Source organism: Aulostomus chinensis, chromosome 22, assembly GCF_037954235.1.
Source record: "Aulostomus chinensis isolate RoL2024-O1b breed Wild chromosome 22, RoL_Achi_v1.0, whole genome shotgun sequence".
Taxonomy (NCBI): Eukaryota; Metazoa; Chordata; class Actinopteri; order Syngnathiformes; family Aulostomidae; genus Aulostomus; species Aulostomus chinensis.
This window is the reverse complement of record NC_141341.1, coordinates 13,749,052-13,769,164: the sequence shown is the minus strand read 5'-3', so window position 1 is coordinate 13,769,164 and position 20,113 is coordinate 13,749,052.

Here is a 20,113-nt window from a genome sequence, read left to right as displayed (position 1 = left end):
CAGGCCACCCTTTTCCAGCTGAGGACCATGGCCTCAGACTTGGAGATGCTGATTCTCATACCAGCCGCACCCCCACATTCACATTTGGCTGCAAACTGTCCCAGCAAGAGCTGGGGGTCGTGGCCTGATGGAGCTAAGAGGACCACAGCATCCGCAAATAGCAGAGACAACGTCCCCCTGCCACCAAACTGGACCCCCTCCACCACCCAGCTGCGCCCAGAAATTCTGTCCATAAAAGTTATGAACAGAACCGTTGACAAAGGGCAGCCTTGCAAGTCAGACTTACTGCGGCAACGTGGACCAGACTCTCACTCCTCCAATAGTAAGATTGAATGGCCCTTTGTAAGGGACCATCCACCCCATACTCCCAGAGAACTCCCCACAGGGTGCTCCTGGGAACACAGTCACAAGCCCTCTCCAAATCCATAAAGCACATGTGGACTGATTGGGCAAACTCCCATGCCCCTTCCAGCACCCTAGTGAGGGTGAAGAGCTGATCCACAGTTCCACGGTCGGGACAAAAACCACACTGCTCCTCCTTAATCTGAGGTTCGACTATCTCCTCGACCCTCCTCTACAGTACCCTGGCATAGACCTTTCCAGGGAGGCTGAAAAGTGTGATCCCTGATATTTGGAACACACCCTCTGTTCCCCTTTCTTAAGATGGGGACCACCACCCCAGTCTGCCACTCCAAAGGCACCTACCCAATCTTCATGCAATGCTGTAGAGACATGTCAACCAAGACAGCCCCACAATATCCAGAGCCTTGAGATACCCAGGGCCAACTGATTCTCCATGGCCTCACCAAACTCCTCCCATAATTTCTGCTTGTGATGAACTTGATGACTTGATGATGAATTTCCCCCAAGACCCCCTTTTCCTCCTCTATTCCCTGACTGGGGTGAGGGGGGACACTTTCTTGTAAAACAATAAGGTTCTGAAGGGCTTAGTTAATTTTTTACACATTGATCTAAAGAACCTGAAGATCGGTGATTTTTTTTGCTGAACTTCTGCGGGTGTGCTGAGGTGGATTTTTAAATATCTCCAGACAGCCTCATCAAACACTGAGGCATTGGTTGCAGTCACAGCTTTGAGCAGCAAATCTGCCGATCCAAAATCTCCCAACAAGTCTTTACAAACAGTCTCAAGAATGCTTTCAATTCTGTTGTAATTGTGACTGACCTTAAGGAGGAGGTTGCCAATATTTGATGGTACCTTGCATGAGAGACGTGAAATTATTTGCCTAAAATCATCCATCAGCAGGGAGCATCTGGATTCTCGAGGTAGCTTCCTGACTAACTTTAACAAAAGGGACCTTATTACATGTCGGATAATCTCTTTTTCCTTTTCTGTGGCTGGTTTTGATGTGGAGCTGTAGCGGGGGGACACCTCTTCTGGGGTGTGGGTGCTGCAGTGGGGAGCCACCATCTCAGGAGTGTAGGTGCTACAGCTGGGAGCCACCTCCTTGGGGGGGGAGTGTGGGCTGCAGCTGGACGCCACCTCCTCAGGGTTGTATTGGTTGCAGTGGGTGGCCACCTTCTCAGGTGTGTTTGTGCTGCAACTGCTGAGGGCCACCTCCTCAGGGGTGTATGCAATGTGGCAGGGAGCCACCTCTTCAGAGGTGATTGGGCTGCTTTGGGGAGCCACCTCTTCAGGGTTGTGTGGGCTGCAGCAGGGAAGCACATCCTCAGTGCTATGTGGAGAGCAGCAGTGGGCCTCCTCCTCAGAGGTGTATGGGCTCTGGCAGGGAGCCACCTCCTCAGTGGTGTATGGGCTGCCGAGAGGGGCCACTTCTTTAGGGGTGTGTTGGCTGCAGCAGGGGGCCACCTCCTCAAGCATATTTTGGCTGTGGCGAGGGGCCACCTCTTCAGGAGTGTATAGGCTGCACTGAGGAGCCACAATCTCAGTGGTGTATGGCCTGGAGCAGGGGGCCACCTCTTCAGGGGTGTATGGGCTTGGGCAGGGGGCCACCTCCTCAGGGCTATATGGGCAGCAGGGGAGGGCCCCCTCCTCAGGGGGGTTAGGGCTAACCCTAACACAAGGAACAATTTCTTCAGGGATGTATGGGCTGCATCGAGGGGCCACCTCTTCATGGGTGTATGGGCTGCAGGGAGGGGCCACCTCTTCAGCGTTGTATGGGCTGCAGCTTGGGGCCATCTCCTCATGTCTGCATGGGCCATAGCCAGGTGCCACCATCTCAGGGGTGTATGGGCGGCAGCCATGTGCCACCTTTGCAGGTGTGTATGGGCTGCAGCAGGGGGTCACCATCTCAGGGGTGTATGGGCTGCAGCAAGAGGCTACCTCCTCAGGGCTGTATGGGCTGCAGCGGGGGCCCTCTTCTTCAAGGGGGTTAGGGCTAACCCTAACCCAGGGAGCAATCCCTTCAGGGGTGTAATGGTTACAGCAGGGGGCCACCTTCTCATTCATGTAATAGCTGCAGGGTGAGTCCACCTCTTCAGAACTGTATGGGGTGCAGCAGGGAGACACCTCCTCAGGGGTGTAAGGGCTGGAGCGTTTGGCCATTTCCTGAGGAGTGTATGGGCTGCGGAGGGGAGCCAGAATCTCAAGGATGTTGGTGCTACAACAGGGGACCACATCCTCAGGGAATTGCTTGCTCATCTCTGCAGGCGAAAGGTACTTGTTGGGGTCCATTTTTCTTCGCAAGATATGAAAAAGCTGGCAGATGACTGTTTTCTTGAAAGTTGTTGAGACTCTTCGCCTCCCTTTTTCTATTTATACATACCAAATTTTACAGGTTTATTTTGTTGAATGACCACTGAATTTCAGTCATCTTGATCGTTATCTTACTCTGTCATCTTACCTATCATCTCAATCTGTCATCTTGGTTTTGATCGTAATCTGTCCCCTTGTTTGTCTTGCAAGCCAGTCATAGATTGGCTGCGTTTCGATCAGCACCGTACTTCCTGCTCCCTGCTCAGGGAATACCCTGTCTTGTCAAAGTTCCTCCGTTCGGAACACCTGCAACGTCATCAGCGCATTCCTCACTTCCTTTGGTCTTCACCAAAATAAAACATTACATGCGCTACAAAATAAAACTGCCTTCACAGAATACACATGACCTTTCATTTTACTTTTTATTGTAATGCACTTACTGTAACGTCACATAATGTAACAACTAAATGTCATAAATGTTCTTGTTAATTAAACGTGATTTGAGAAATGTATGATTTTTATGGTCATTCCTAAAAAATATTGTTAAGCAGGTTCTCATGTTGTGATGCTGGAAAGTGTAATAAGCCAATATTTGTTCATTTATACCTGGTATTTAATTAGAAATAATAATGATATGCCGAAAATTACGACTGGACTGGCACGAAATAAATGTTGATGCTAAAATTTTATCAACATTCTTGTGGAACTGTTGTGCAGGTGATGTAGCTAGCGACCCTACTTACACACGTAAATTAATTCATTTCTACAATTTGCCATTATTTTCCAGGCTCGGACGCACGTCTGCCGCCGCTGGCGAGTTTTTTTTACTTTCAGCTCCGCACGGACACCACAATGCATCATGGGGAATCCTGCTTGACAACTTCCGGCAAAGTGTATAGCAGTTGTTCAGTTGTTCCCTGTACCGTGCTCAGTTCCCTTTGAAGTGTTCCCTGCAGTTTGGAACCTCAGTTAAGATGGCTGTATACCGTGCGCAGTCCACTTTGCAGGGAACTGCAGGGCGATCGGAACGCACCAACTGAGTTTCATCCAAATTGTGTCGACTGTGATGCCTGAGGAGGTTGTGCAGTCATGGAAGTTCCGCTGAAAGGATCCTGTGACCTGTACATTATTTCTGTTGCAGGGGAGAAAACAGCACTCTAGTCCACACACATGCACACGCACGCACACACACACACACACACACACACACACACACACACACACACACACACACACACACACACACACACACACACATGCACGCACGCGCACACACACACACACACACACACACACACACACACACACACACACAATGTGTGTTTCTTCAGGAAAACCCCAGCAGAGTCCCTGCTGAGCAACTGTAAGCTCAGGTAGTTAGTTTGGAAGTTAATGGCTGACTATGTTTATCACAGTCGGCAGAGACAGCCAGGCCCCACGGTGGTTTACAGAGGTGAGCACCGGTACGCAATCACTGTGCAGCTCAACACAAAGCATTAATAATGTCCCTCTAAGTTAACAATACTGCTGCTACATGTAGGTTTATTTGTAAATTAGATCACCAGGAACAGCAGGATCCCTATAGAGAGAGAGTTCATGTGAGTACTCCCACATTTATATAGACTCGGTTTTAAAGGCTTGCGTTCCCTGCATGGTGCTCCGAGAGAGAGAAGAAGGAATCGGATTATGGAGGTAATTCCGGTAATTTAAATATCTCTGTATTGTCATATCTTTTTAGGAATGAATGATGACATCAGAATGGAAGGAAACAGCTATTAAGGTCACACATGGGACAAAAGTCTGCCAAATAGTAAACATTACTCGTTTCTACTGACAGGCTCAGAATATCATTAGACGTTGTTATGATCGAAGGAAACCACACCATTTTGTGGAAAACAAGTTCATTTATTGGATGGATTGTTGCGATTCCTCTTCAACAGTGGACTAATTCATTCTAAACATTTAGACCCTGAAAGCTGGGATAAGACAGGCCAGTGGAATCAGACACTTTCTGGATGGGACAGGAAAAAAACCCAGCAGACAGTGTGTCAGAAGGATGATTCTGGAGGGTTTGTTTTTTGCAACAAATGAATTCACTGGTTGTTGTGTCGATCAGTCATTTTGCTCCTTTACGTGAGCAGGCAACGTAGCATCCGGTTGTGGAGGTGGAGTACAGCAAAGTGCTTGAATATTTCAACTTTGGACATCAATGCTGTGCGCTGTAATCTCAGTATGCCGTTATCTGCCGGCCCCTCTCATGATACCACCCGGCTCTCATACACACCAATAATATCCAGTTTGCCGCATGTGTGTGTTTGATTGATGCTGTGTGCTGTGTTGTCATGGTTGGTTTGTTAAGAATGTAAAACAAACAAACAAACAAACATAAAAATAAGTCATATATTTGTAGTGGTATAGCTCTGTGTGTGTGTGTGTGTGTGTGTGTGTGTGTGTGTGTGTGTGTGTGTGTGTGTGTTGGTCTCCAGTGAGACCCTCTTCTACCAGCACCTGGAACACATTACTTCCCTATGGAGCCATGTGGTGGGCACATGAGTCTTAAAGTGGCAGGGGCCGTCTTCCTCACATTAAAGTCATTAGTAAAGTCCGTACCCCCCGTCGCTCTGGCCATTTGGACCGACCTTGTGACATCATCACACGCTGGGCTGGGTGGACCGCCGTTTGCCTCTTTGGGGTTCGTGGTATTCCTTCTACCTGAGCTCTCAGGGAGTCATGGGAGGTGGGATTTAAGGTGAAGATGAAAATAGTAAAATATTCATTTGTGAAAGTGTGATGACTTTCACCAGACCTCCGACTCCAAAAGCAATGCTACGCTAATGAGAGGCATTTTGCAAAGATCGTAGCTGACTCCAAAATTAGTCCACTCGCACCATTTAGACTACAGAGGGGTTTGCTTTAGTCTATCAGGGACCCACAGGGATCCTTGAGGCTCCTCAAGGGTCCTGAGCAAAAACGTTAAATTCTGTTTTTTTTTTTGTAAATTTAGTAAAATGCTCCTACAGCAGCCTTTCTCTCGGCTATAACCAGAAATATAGATTTGCTCTGAGAAAGTGTATTTAGTTCTCTATTTTCAGTCTTTTTTCTGCCCTTATTTCATTTTATTTAATATTTTTAAGAATTGCAAATTTACAGATGACGGCTTGCAAAATCTTAAGAAATTTCCTGCGAGCTTTTCAGGCGATTGCTTTACTTTTTGGTAAAAATTTCTGAAATTATTTAAAACAACAACAAATAGAAAATAAATAAAGAAAAAAGATTCATAAACAATATGTAAAAGACTTCTACCGAGCATTCTAAAATAAAAAATCCCTATTTTAACCTGCCCAAAGGCTCCTGCCCAAAGGCTCCTTTTTATTTACAAAATCAAAATCAATCACTGGGTGTCAACTTCGTGGTCCAGAACATGAGGAGGAGCGGGAAGCTCAGTAGAGATCACTAGACCTCCAGACTCAGAGAGTGTAGACCTGCTTTGGTTACATTTGGAGGTTTGGCTGATGGTGGAAGGAATTCCATGTGAGAATTACACATGCTTTTATTTTTTCCCCACACTTCTCCCTTTTGTCTGGTCCCTCCCTCTTTCTCTTCAGTTTCTCTCTCTGTCTCACCCTCGTCTACTCAATGGAAAATCACCATCATAGTGAACATACTGGCCTGTGTGTCTGCTCCTGCTCCTGCTGAGTTTACATGAAACCGTCCCTTTTGTCACACTACTTATTGTAAAGACTAGACTGAACGCATTACCTGTGTTTACACACACACACACACACACACACACACACACACACACACACACACACACACACACACACACACACACCATATTTGTACTTTTGTCAGACATCCATTTATTGGTGACCGCAAACGTGACTGAAAAGTTTAAAAGATGGAGAGATGCTGGAGAAAAGAGGATTGTAAAAGAAGGAGTGTAGAAGAGAGAGGGGGGGGGAAGCTAAAGGAGGGGAGGAGGTTTAAGGGTAGAGCAGGCGGCCCATTACATAGCTAAAGCATGAGTACATGCCTGTTGGCTGACGTCCACTGTGAAAGTTTGACATCTGGTTAAAATCTACTGCCTCTGTACTCCCTCTACTTCCCCGTTTCTTCTTTCCTTTTTCATTTTCCTCTCACCCCTTCCTTCATGCATTTATCTGCTTTTCTGATTTGTTCTCTATCTACTCTCTGATTGCTCTTTATTTTCTTTTCTGTTACTCTTCTGTCAAACACAGACAGATGGAAAGAAGAACAGGAGGAGCTTGGTAAACGCCATTTTACCGTTAACCTTTTGGAGGTGGTACTTTTGCTCCTGATCTGTTTGCAACTAGAGTTGCAACTGCAGATAAAAAGGAGAAAAAAAAAAACCCAGTTGAAGCAACCCTGTAGTAACAAGGAGAAGAAACACCAGGACACCACATCATTCTGGAGCATTGAAGGAGTACTTGAGTTTTTGGGAGATATTTTTATCTGGTTAATCATACAGCTAGACAGTCTCACGTACTGGCAGGAGGTCATCGCGAGGCTCCCTGATTTCAATAAAAATATTTCCTCATCAAAATTAAGCCTTGTGTTCTCTCAGGGATTTTCTCCAACTTTAAAATAAATCTTAGGGGACAAATAGGCAAAGCTAGCGACAGAAAGTGAAATGAAGAATTGCTTTTGGTTGGACTAGTTGTAGGCTCAGAGGTAGAGTGGCCATCTAGCAACCGAAGGGTCGCTGGTTCAATCCTCACTTCCCCTGGTGACCATGTCAAAGTGTCCTTGAGCAAGATACTGAACCCCTAATCGCTCCTGATGGCCCAACAATGGACTGGCGACCTGTCCAGGGTGAACCCCGCCTCTCACTCAATGCCAACTGAGACAGGCTCCAGCAACCCCCCCCCCCCCCCCCCCCGTGACCCTTAATGGATAAACGCAATAGAAAATGGATGGATGGACCAGTTGTGATTGTAGTCAAGAACGTTAAAGATTGCTGCCTGAAGAGCTCTCTTTAATAAGAGGTTCTTTCTTTAAAAACAAAGAAAGAAAGAAACTATTAAATATTAAACCATTTGGCAAAATTAAGAGTTTCATCAACATTTTCTCATGCGAAACTTACTAGTGTTCATTGAAATACGTCGATGGACAGCTGACTAAATGCTCTCCTGAACAGATTAGCTTAGCATCATTAGCTTAGCTCTGTCCAAGGGTTGCCGCTATCAGCACCTCTAAAATGGTGTTAACACAGTGGATTCCAGTTAAACTGGATATTTTTTTTATAAAGATTTTTTTTTAAAAAAAGAAAAAAAGAAAGACACAACATATATTTTATTACCTTTGGACAAGCTAGCTGTTATTTACTTGACATAATAAAATGGTATTCAACTTCGTGTCTAACAATCACAGAAGAAGGTACTCTACAATAGTCCACATTTGTTACCCTGGATTAATTTTTTTAACCTTAAAAAAATCGAAATAAATTCAAATCAAATAAATTCAATCTGCTTAGTCGTGTTCTTATCAACATGCAGAGGTAAGGAAGTCTTCCTTTGGCTACTATCTGACCACTTTTAGCGTGGAAGATACCCTCCACTTTTTTGACTCGTTGAAAAGATAATCTTCAATAAACAGCAAAATTACTGCTTTGTTGATTGCAGATTACCACCAGACGAATTCATACCCACGGTAGATGGCGATTTATAATCAGGGGTATCACAGTTATTTACTTGAAAGCTTCAAGAGGTGGGAGAACAGTCTCAAAGTACTGTTACCACGGCGATGCACCTTGCATTGACGAGGCTTACAGAAGAACGAGGTGTTTAGGTCGACAGCTGAACTCTGAGTTTATAAGGACAGTACAGGCTAATGGATGGGACCACGTGTTGCAACACCTTGGTGGGCTCAGCTCTCTTGCACTGACTCCCAGTCATTCCAGGGTTTACATGGGGCAGGGGGGACAGGTTTGGGCCTGCCGTTCCCTCCCAACCCCCCCACAAACTCTGTTTCATGTTGTCTATATACTTTAGAGAGGGTGAATAGGAAGCAATAAGTAGCAAAAGAGGTTTCAGATAAAGGACTGGAAACACATCCTTCTTACTTCCCAACCTCCGACTTCTACGTCCGAGGCTCACAAAAGATCTGTTCACTTCATCTCATAGACAGTGACAAAACTTGCCTTGGAATTTAAGACAGACACACAGTTTGCTATTCTACCTCTCACTACTGACTTTTTATTAGGTTTTCGATCTCTGTCTTCAATCTTTGCCTCTTTTTTGTATAAACACACACACACACTCATACACACACACACGCGCACACACACACACACACACACCAACATACACCCACGTGCGCAGACAAACTTCTTACCCAGTTTGTTGACCAGATGATTTCCTTCAGCCAGTCATAATGCTGAGGCGGAGCCCCGGTTAGAGAAAAGAGAAAAAAAAGAAAAATCTTTTCTTTCCTCTCTCTTCAGATCTGCTTTACTTTTTTTTTCTCGGCTGAACCCAAAACTTCATGATGACCAGAGAATTCTTCCACGTGTCCTCCGCAGGATGGAGATGGAGGAGGGGAGGAAGACAGCGCGTCTGGCTTTTCATGCATTTTCTGCTTCTTTAATCCATTTTAAAAATATTTGTCAGAAAACATTTGAAAAGATGGAACTGAAGGCTGATGTCATCTGTGTGCACCATTAATGTGTGGACATCTTTTGTTTCCATCAGACACAAGTTCACTTCAGAAGGAACACAATCATTTCTGATGGAGTTTAATATGTGAAATACTCGAGAGAAAGAACCACTGAGGAGGAATGAGGCGGGAGAGGTGTTGGCAGAAGAGCGAATTGTAAAGAAAAAGAAACAACATGAGAGAAAAACGGGAATGTCGTCTGTCATGAAATGTAAAAGAGATGCAACACATTTTCCTTCCGTACATTTTGTCAAGCTGCAAATTGAACACGTGTTTGTTAATATGACAGATTTGCTAAATGCTTGATGTTGTGACCTGAGTAACCCAGAGGAGAGGAGGGAGTGGAGGCGGCCCGCCTGGGGGCGTTCAAAAATTGAGAAAGGCGATCAACTGAGGAGGACAGGCCCTGACTGGTGTGTGTGTGTGAGAGAGAGAGAGAGAGAGAGAACCTCTTGCTTTCCCTTGAGTTGCAGTTTAATTGCAGATGCTCTTAAAAAGGACATTTCTATAACCTTAAATTTCACCTGGAAATATTTACTGTAACACTTGCAGGAAAGGATTAGGAAAAGTGAATAAACGCGAAATAGGAAAGAAGAAATGATTGTTTAGAAAAAAAAGAATGAATGAAAAGGGCGAACGAATCGACCGAGCCTGACGCGAGAAGAGAGAATTGTGCTCAGAAACACGAGGATTCATTTCACAAAAGAAATGAACAACTTTTCAGAAACCAGATATGCTTTTTTTTTCCTGATTGTGTCACTTGTGAAATGCTACTAATCAACCAGACATCCTCATTTTCCTCCAAGCTTCTTGATGCTTTGAAAGTAAAACAAAAAACAAAAAAACAAAACCAAGATTTATGACACATCGTCAAATCTCTTCTTGCAGATTGTGTAATGAGTTTATGTTCATTGTGTAACTTCATTTTGACACTTGTTTGTGGTTCATGTGGTACTTGCCGCTTCAGAGAGGATATCGACTCAAACATCGCCTCAAATAATCCCTTCACCAACCAACAACCCCCCCCCCACCCAAATATTATACCAGTCTCATTTTATCACCTCTTTGAAATAAAGAAGTCATAAGTTAGAGACGTGTGTAGCGAGACAGAGAGAAACAACAGTGTTGGCGGTTCAGCAGTGTGTTATTATTGATCAAAAGTCTCTGTAATCAGGCGAAGCTCTGGGCTTTATTCCTATCTTATTCTATTAAAGGACAGACGGAGGAACTTTGAAGTAGTGGCGATATCTAAAAACAGTATTTCCAGAAGCAACACCTTATCTGCTGTATGAGGAAGCGGTCACATTGGAACCGATGCTTTACTTTGATCCTACGTTCTTATCTTTGTTTTTTTCCTGCCATGAAAGCAACACGTGCCACTTAGAATTGAAGCTCAGTCGAATCTTCTTTCTTTTCTTCTTTTTTCCCCAGACCTTGACCGCATTCCTGATTTTGACATGTAGAGAAACACTTTTTGGTGGTGTCTTCTGACCAACTTTATGTCCAGTTATCACATGTACGGTCATAGTTTCCCCTCTGGTTTCAAGGCTGGGGGGGGGGTTAAGTCCATCCTGGCCTGGTAGACGTGAGAGATGCGCTTGGACTTGCTATTAGCTTTGTGAAATATGACCCTTTCCCTTCCCCCCAGATAAACAAATGCTCCATTTGTGAGTTTGCATTCCAGAAAACATTCAAATTGATCTGAGAGTCGTTTCTAATCAGAAACAAATAAAGATCTTTAATCTGTAAGAAAAAGGCCACCAGATCACATTTGATTTATCTTTTGATTTATGAAGGGGTTTTTTTTGGGGGGGGGGGGTGTTTTAGTGAGGCAGATCCAGCAATATTCGTTTATCTTGTTAATCTTAATGATTTATTTCTTAAAATGTAAACAGAAAACATGCCACAATTTCTCTCAGTGTTTCAATGATCATGCTAACTCTGTGGTAATATTAGCTAAAAGAACAACAACAACAACAACAACAACAACACAACAAAACCTGTACTGGTAATGTTGGTTACAAAAGGAAACACATAACAATGTCAAAAACTGCTGTTACCAAAGATCAGACCTTAATTCAATTATTGTTAGCGGAGCAAAACGTCGAAATGCTGAAACCCCTCACTGTTGCTCTTGTGTTCGCCGGAAGGACCGAATGGCTTTGGGGTAATCAACGTCTTGACACACTGGCATTTGTTGTACGTCACACTGGGCTAACATTTCAGGAACATTTTTTTTTATCGTGGTAAATCATTGCACTTTTCAAAAATAAGTGCAACAGTTGCAGTCTGGCCGGCAGTGTTTTAAATGCCTCTCATTAGCGTAGCATTGCTTAAAAGTTATTTAACCGTCGAATGAGTTGATAAACAAAAAAAATTCACCCAAATTAATATGTATCTTGTTTGGAGGATTCTATAACGTTCCTGATTTTGTATATTTGTCAACAACAACAACAAATTCTTACATTATGAACTTCATTTATGTAAGAGGGCTTATCTCTGCTATGCCCTCAGGAATGTGGGTTAGGAACTGGAGGCAAGTAGGAAGTAGAGCCTTTTTTTGGTTGTTTTTCTAAATTGTCTTCTCACATTTATTGATATATAACACATGTATACTCCAGAATATGATTGGAAAATGACACATGGCCGGCATACGGCTGAGTCACGGTAGCAGAGAGGAGACATGAAGGTTTAGACTTCGCTTGGTCCTGTTTTTATAAATGACAGCAGTCGGTTTACTCTCTACTCATTAAGAAAAAGTGTTTAAAACCCTGCACTGGTTCAGTAATGAGAGAATGGCGTTCCTCTGTGTACCCTCTCAGTTCATGACATGGTGAAAGTCGATATCTTGACTCCGCTCAGAGCACACACACCAGTGTGAGCAAACACACACACTCAGGTGAGCATGTCGCGGTGTTTTCTTAGCTTGTGTCCGACAGGATGACCGCGCTGAGCAGAAATCAGGGGTGTTTCCTCCAACTGCTCCCTGGGTGTCTTGAGTGTCAACACACACTCGCTTAACACACTCCTTCACCCTCTCGCACACAAACTCTAACAAACACTTTGCTCAATGATGTCCTGTGCTTTTCCACTGCATCCATGTTATCTCTGAAACACCTTCCTTTTATTTCCTCGTGCACTCTTTTCTCATTTATTTGCTCTCAGATTTGAAAAATCAGTTGCAAGCTCGTATGCCGAGGCATCATTTCTAAACAGTTTTTAGATTTTCATCGCCACAACAAACCGTACACAGCAAAGGCATCATGCTAACGTCTGCTTTCAAGCAGTTCCAAGCAGAGAAGACTTTGTTTTAGTGAAAATGCTTTAAGATAATCAGGGAAAAGAAATAGCATGACGTTGGAGCTCTAAATCTGCAGCTTCCAGCCACACACACACACACACACACACACACACACACGGTCTTCTTCCAACATGTCTGGAAGACTTCCCCCTTTCTTTTCCTTTCCTTCTTTTCTTCCTGTCTTTTCTTCTTCACGTCTGTTGACCACTCCCTCTGTGGTGATAGTCACATTTGAAAAACACCCCCCCCCCCACAAAAAAGCATTTCCCATTATATGTCACGCTGTAGACTGCATATGACACTTTTTTTAATTTTTCTCATGCAAACATTTATTCGAATTCAGGAAATTTCTGAAGGCATTTAGATTTTATTTGACTATTTACAGTACATTTAAATATTTAGGGAGGCGTTGGCACATGAGGCCACAGTGTATGTGCAACGCTCCAAGTTTGTTTGAGCAGTTTTAAACAGTAACACAGTGTAAATGTACAGAGGTTTAAACAGCATTGCTGTGCTAAACTCCCTGCTATGTTTTGTTGAATAAGTGATCTGATTTTCCTTCGAGGAGACTCATAGGTGACGTGGCTGGGTCGGGCTCTTGAGTCTGCTCGTGGCACAAACCGAATTCTAAAAGAGAGCAGAGTAAGAAAAAAAAAATCTTAATGACAAGCCGTAAAGCAGCCAGGAGGATTCAAGAGCTGGCAGATTATGTTTCCCTGCGTCTGCCTGACTGTTGAGCAGAATGTTTAGGGAGGGGACATCTCCAGCCTAGAATAACATGGCATCAGAGATGAAAATTCAGTCTTGTCTTTTTTATCTGTCACTTCCAAACCACTGTGTCTGCTTTCACGCTGTCACTCCCTCTGTCAGTTTCTCCTTTTCTCTCTCTGTTTTTTTTTAAATTATTTAACTCTGAATGCACAGAACAAACTTTATTTACCCACAAAGGAAAAAGTGCATTTGTTCTTTTTTCCTCCCCAATTCTGTTCCTCGCTCTTTTTCTTCTCTGCCAGATGTGTTTCTCCTCTGGATCTCCCCCTGTGCAGGCCCCCATGATTCATTTTCCACAGACATTTTAAAAGTCTACCCTCCCCCATGCCCTTTTCCCTCTTCCCTTGCTCTGGTTCTCCCTCCCTGCTCTCAGACTGCTGGTTTGTCTCAGCCTGCAGAGCTCGTCACCAACGGACGGACTCAACTGAGGGAAGGAATGAAGCTTATGTGGAATCTCCATAGCCAAAGGCTTGTTTGCAGATGAGCCTCTCACTGTGTCTCTCCTCCCCTGGTGGTCAGAAAGGGGTAGGTGGGACGAGCCCCGCCTGCAGGTGTGTCACGGGTGTTGGTGGGCGGATCTGCTGGATGACGCCCTCGGGGAAGGTAAACGCACCTCGAGAACGAGGAGAAATGTTAAAGGAGGCGGACTACTTTCCAAACATTACTTTCACTGATGGAAGTAAAAAGAGGAGAGGGAAAGCCACTCCTCCTCCTCCTCCTCCTTCTGCTACCTCACCATATTCCCACCCTTCCCCATCTTCTCTTTACTCCTCCCAGACTCCCCACCCCCCCAGCTCCTCTCTTGAGGGCCACTTTTGCAAGAAGGAGGCACATTTATTTAAAGGAATAACTTGATGATTGGGAAATGACACTTAAAGCTTTCTAACTTTCTCTTGCTGGAGTCCAGTTGCATATTATTGGTTCAAATCCTCTGATACATAAACATGTTGCCTTTGAGCATCTTTGCAAATCACTGTTGAAATCATGATGGTGTTTAAGGGCAAGTTTTAGGCAAAAAAAAACATGTCCGACCTTAATAAGGAGGTCAGGAGGTCATCGTGAAGCCTCCATCCCCTAAAATCTGTGTCCCTTGAACTTTCTCACTTCATAGTTTATCTTCACTAAACACCAGATCAAACGCATGATGCAGGAACCGAATGACATCTTGAATCAGAAAGACTCATGTTTCTCGTGGCTCTCCCAGAGAAGCCCATTGATGGTGGCGTTAATGCAGCTGATGTCCTGCTGCGCTCCGACCCCAGGTCTCCCACACCAGCATCCCAGCCATGCAGGAGGTCCTGGAGAAAAGCTCCTCCAGTCAACACTTACAACATCCTGGATGATGCTGTTGATACCATCAATAGAAAGTGAGCCACGCAAAGATGGAAGCCATCCAAATCCAAGATGACATGAGGAGGTTCTTCAGAGAACTCAGCGGGGAAGCTTCAGCAGAAGGAGCCTCTCCAGGGGCAGAAGGAGCCACTGAAGGTGGATGATACTGAAGAGGCCGCAGGTGCTTTGAATGATGTTAGCAAACTGATAAGAGGGTGGATGAAACCCGAGGACATGGAGTGAGTCCACAGAGGCTTCAAGTCCTCGTCAACTCAGATGACTCGACTTAACCACAGACCAGGGGACACTGATGAAACATCCAGCTGTTCTATAAACTCATCTATGTGGCATTGTAGTAAAATTCAAGTGTCCCAGTTTGCAGGGCTGGAAACGGTGCCACCCTGTTGTTGTAGGATGTAGCTTCCCTGTACAGATAAGAACCATCAAGTCACTTCCAGCAGATCACTTAAATCCCATCTGCTGTTTCCAGCCTGCTTCAGCATCACTGGCTCTGAGAATACGATCCAAATGTGTTGTGGACGCTGTAACCTGACGTAGCGTGTCTGAACCTCTACCACCATCTTCCTTTGGATGTTTTTCAAATATAGATTTATGATTCAGTATTTGGGGATTAAGGTCTTTACAGATGAGATTGTAGTTTGGGGCAGGTTTGTTGAACATGGTGCTATTTTTGTTGTTTTGTTACACTGAGTTTAACTAGAAGTCTTCAGCCTCCTCACAATGCACTTGATTAACTTTAGTATCTTAAATACAGGAATAAAGAGAACATACAAAGTAGTGTTAAATACACCTGACAATCCACTGTGATTTGAAGTGTGTGAAGAATGTGTGTGTGTGTGTGTGCGCGCGTACATGTGTCTGCTAGCTATAGCTCATCTTCACAGGCACGTGGCCTGTGATTGCATGTTTGGAGAACCTCCCCATTTCACTGGCAATAAAGCATCAAATTGTAAGGTGGGCCATGAAGGGTAAAACCCTCCATTACCTGCCGTCTGCTCTCCAGCACACTTACATTACTACAGGGAACCAAAGCCTCACAAGAGGTCACGCAAGTCTTTGAAATATGCTCAAATTCAGGTCATAAAACACATATTTGTACAAATTGAATGAGCTTTCAGTACCCAGCTATCAAAAAATAATTTAAGAAGACATTATATTTGCAGATTTGGATTTTCTTGTAAAGCAGGTTGCTTGAGAGTTAATCAAATATTTCTTTTGCAGCTCTGCAAGGATTTGAGATACTCAACAACTGTCTTCCGTATTTAGCGGCCTTAAAAGCAAAATGAACTTCTTGAAGTTAAACAGGAAGTTCCACTTTAATGAGAGTGCCTGATGTTTGTGATAAACTCCGTCTGCAACAGGAGAATGAGAGAGGATTGTGCACATTCGGTGTAGTCTAACCCCTGCACCATAATAAATATGCAAGTCGTTTAAGTGATTAGTTGAAAATAAAGATGTCGTGAAAACAAAGTGCAAACAGCGTTTAAGGGGGTTTGAAAGTTCATGGTCCTTCAGTTGCTGAACACTAAGGCAGAGCTTTCTTCTAGCGCTCATCCTCAGATGAACCCGGAGTCCTCTCTTCCTATCCAAGGTCTACATCGGACAAAACCTCCTGCCACGTTGTCCCTCCGTCTCCGTCTCTCTCTCTTTCTCTCTCTCTCTCTTGCTCTCTCAGTTTCTCCCTCATTCCCTCAGTCTAGATTTCTCACTGCCATTTTTTTGGCTCTTACTTTTTTCCCCTCCCTGTTTTATGATGGTACCTCTCTTTTCTCTGACTTCTCCCCCTCTGTTTTTTTTTTTTTACCTTTGCTACTCTTTCTTTCTTTCTTGCTCTAGTTCCTGTTATATGATGTGGCTCTAGCTGAGATGAAGGGAGGGTCAGACTCAGTCCAGTCCACTCGGTCTGTGCAGCCTAAATGCCAGTTTGGTGACCACACAGCAGCACTGGGTTAAAAGCAATTTTCATCTAGATGTACTCTCTCATTTTGTCAAGGCAGACACCCTGTTGGGTCCCATAAGCCTGCAAAAACAAACTGAATTTTCACTGAGCTCTTGCACGTCAGTCTGAAACCAGCTCATCCAGTTTCTGCAGCATTTTAAGCACTAAACACAGCAAAGACCTGTGTCTTTTAAAGGATGTTCTCTCCAGAGCCGGACGAGAAGCGAGAAACCCTCCCCTCCTCTTTGCTGAATTTGGGAGCTGAGACCCACAGAGATCAGCGGACTGCTAATTAGCTTAGCACAGTGAATAACAGTGGGTTGGAAGTGTCTGCATTTTGCCATCAAAAGTCATAAAATGTATACATATAAATCTATATAATATCATTTTTTGGGGCTCTGGGCAGAACGGCAAGTCAGCAAATTTTCCAAACTGAGAGAACTGTGTGCTTTATGACCATGAAGGCCACATTGACAATGAAATATTCAGTTATAAACACAAATTTAAATAATTTGCCCTCAGATTCAAAAATTTCATACAGTAAATGTCAGACTGAATGAACTGCATGACGTGTGCTATGAAGGTGGTTGAGCCTGCCCCTCTTCCTCCATGAATGAGGTGATGAGGCGTCTGAGTAGATCGATTGTTTGGTACTAAGTACATAGTTCCTCATGATCAAGTAGGAACAGGGTAGCATGTTCATGATGAATGGAACTGTCATCCTGTGACAAGTCACATATGTAGGCAAACAGTAACTGTGTTTCTGATCAGTGCTTTAATTTGTACCTCAGTAACACGACATGTCTTCAAACTTGACGCAGAGCTGCAGTATTACTCAAAATCGAACAGCAACAAAGCCTCCTGCCCTTCTTGGTTTAAAGGAAGGGGCAATAAGGGTTAACCGTGTGTCAGAATACCTTCTGAAGGTAAATATTTGGCTGCAGAGATGTTCTGCCCTCTGTTGTGGCCCTGAAACAGCAGCTAAAGCAAATTATGTTACAACAATGTGCATCCCAGAGATGCAACAAACTCCCAAAAGTCCTCCATTTTGTCATTCCTGTCAAAAATCCTTTTGCACTGACTGTTAGAACCATGAGCTGAGGATGAGCTATACTGTGCTAATCCAGTCATGACCTTAAACGCGTGTAATTCAGACACACGCACACACTGTTGATCATCCACACATTGGAGTTGTCTACACTTTAATACGCAGGGATTTTTTTCCCCTCTACCTGACATTACGACAATTAATTTTCTCCTTCTTCTATCATTTCTCATCAAACACTTCTGGCAGCAATGTGAGAAACGTGAGGTGCCCCAAACGCCTCCCACAATCCTTTCTTGGGACCGCCTCGACCATCTGCAGACATAAAACAAAAAAAACAAAACAAAAAAAGGAAAGAAGAGGAAAAAGTTAACTGCTTCTCTAAAAAGAGAAAACGGTGCAACACTGAAAAGATCTAAACAGGAGGCAACCGTTCGTAAAACTGGAAACATTTTCTCTTGTCTCGCCTCTCTTGAAAAGTATGAAGCATTTGTGTTGACCCTTCACTGGATACTGGATTTATGTGTAAACTGGTTATCATCAGTTCTCTTCTCTTGCTGCGTGTTTCTGTTGTTAGACAACCAACTTTCCAGCTGTAAACCTCTGCGGTAACCCGGGTTCTTTCTCTTGCTTCATGAGTGAGAGAGTAGCATCCTCTTCTGGTCAGAATGCTCAACAAACAGGACAAGACAATTCACATTTGGATCCTCACCACACACACACACACACACACACACACACACACCCCACCACCCCTCTGTCAGCGTCTGTGCTTGTGAGGTTTGACAGTCTGCAGACAGTTACTATCATGTGAGGCATGTATTAGCTTGTGTAAGACACACACGCAGACTTCTTCATGTTAAAAGTGTAATCTACATTACATTCACTGTACATGAGACTTTTGTCCTCCCGACACAGGGCAGCTGTGGAAAATATTCTCCACTGGGGGGCACCACTGCACTTCTTTAAAATGGAAAGATAATTAGCGACTGGTAAAATTGGTTACCAAAAGTAAAATGAATTAATAAATATTTATTGTTCCTTTCTTGTATTCTCTTGGAGCTGGAAGTCACAATAAACCCGATCAGATGGATCAATACAGGATGTGTAGTCTTGTGTTTGTGCAGTCCTCTGTTTGTATGCTCACTGTTTTGTTTTGTTTGGTTGTTAATCTTTTGGTGCAAAAACAGGGCAAGGACTTGAAAAGTTCGTCCTACTCCCCTTTCAAATGTTGAACTGTTACTTTTTATTTATTCATTTCTATCCATTTCACAGCCTATATAACTTCTTTTTTATTTAAAATAACAAGCATGAAATAAAATAAACTTCCTCCGTATCGTCACTGACGTCACTGTAAAGCTTTTTGTCATGCAGACTCATGTATTACCGCTTTGACTTTGGTATATTCAGCTAAATTTGCTTTTTACTGTCTAAACCTCAATGTGGACCAAACAACTACGCCAACGCTCCATTTGCATTCATCGTCTAAACATAATCTCACTTCTCCCTCGGGAAACTCAGTAAACGCTTCGAGACAGAACCCGAGAGCCCAGGACAACCAGGTTTCCAGCCGGAAGTCAATTCTCTTTAGATTTATTCCCTGCAGGCTCGTGTGTTGATCAGACGGTGCAGCGTGACAGATGGGTCACAGTCTGACGTCTTGGTAATATATTGGAAACAATAAATCATTTTCTGCTTTGAGTCATTCAAACCTAAAAGAAAGGGGAAAAAAAGAGCTACATATAAAGATGGTTGAAATGAGCAGACTGCCGTATTGATTTATTTGTGCTCTGGCAGTTTTTTGGTCACTATGGCGACCGACAGATTAAGTTTAAAGCTGTCTGTGAATGACGGGAAGTAAATGTCAAATGTAAATTTGTCTCGGCTTCTCCCGAAACGTTCAACTCCTTCGAAAAGATGCGACGCCATGAAGTACAACAAGTACAAAGTTCCGAATCCCTCTATGGTGATTATGTAGGCTGTGCTTGGAGTGGGGCTGTAAATGTTTCAGTTTAACATAGCGGCCATATGTTAGGCAGCGTTTTCATCTGGCAAATTGATCGATGACAAATTGATATTATTACTTCATGTCCTGTTAGCAAGGATTAGGATTAGGATTAGGATTAGGACTGCTTTAAACCCTGGAGACAGCACGGGGGGACTTTCAGTTTATAGCCAACCAAGAGACGCCCTCTAGTGGGCGATTAAGCTCAGCACCAGGAGGGAAAATCACCGTTTTGAGAATGCGGGTCATTTACAGGGCACCTCCAGTCTAAAACGTGTCCTTGTTCCTACACTGCCTAGAAAGATGCATGTGCAGAGTCTGATAGTAATCACACCCATTGATAAAAA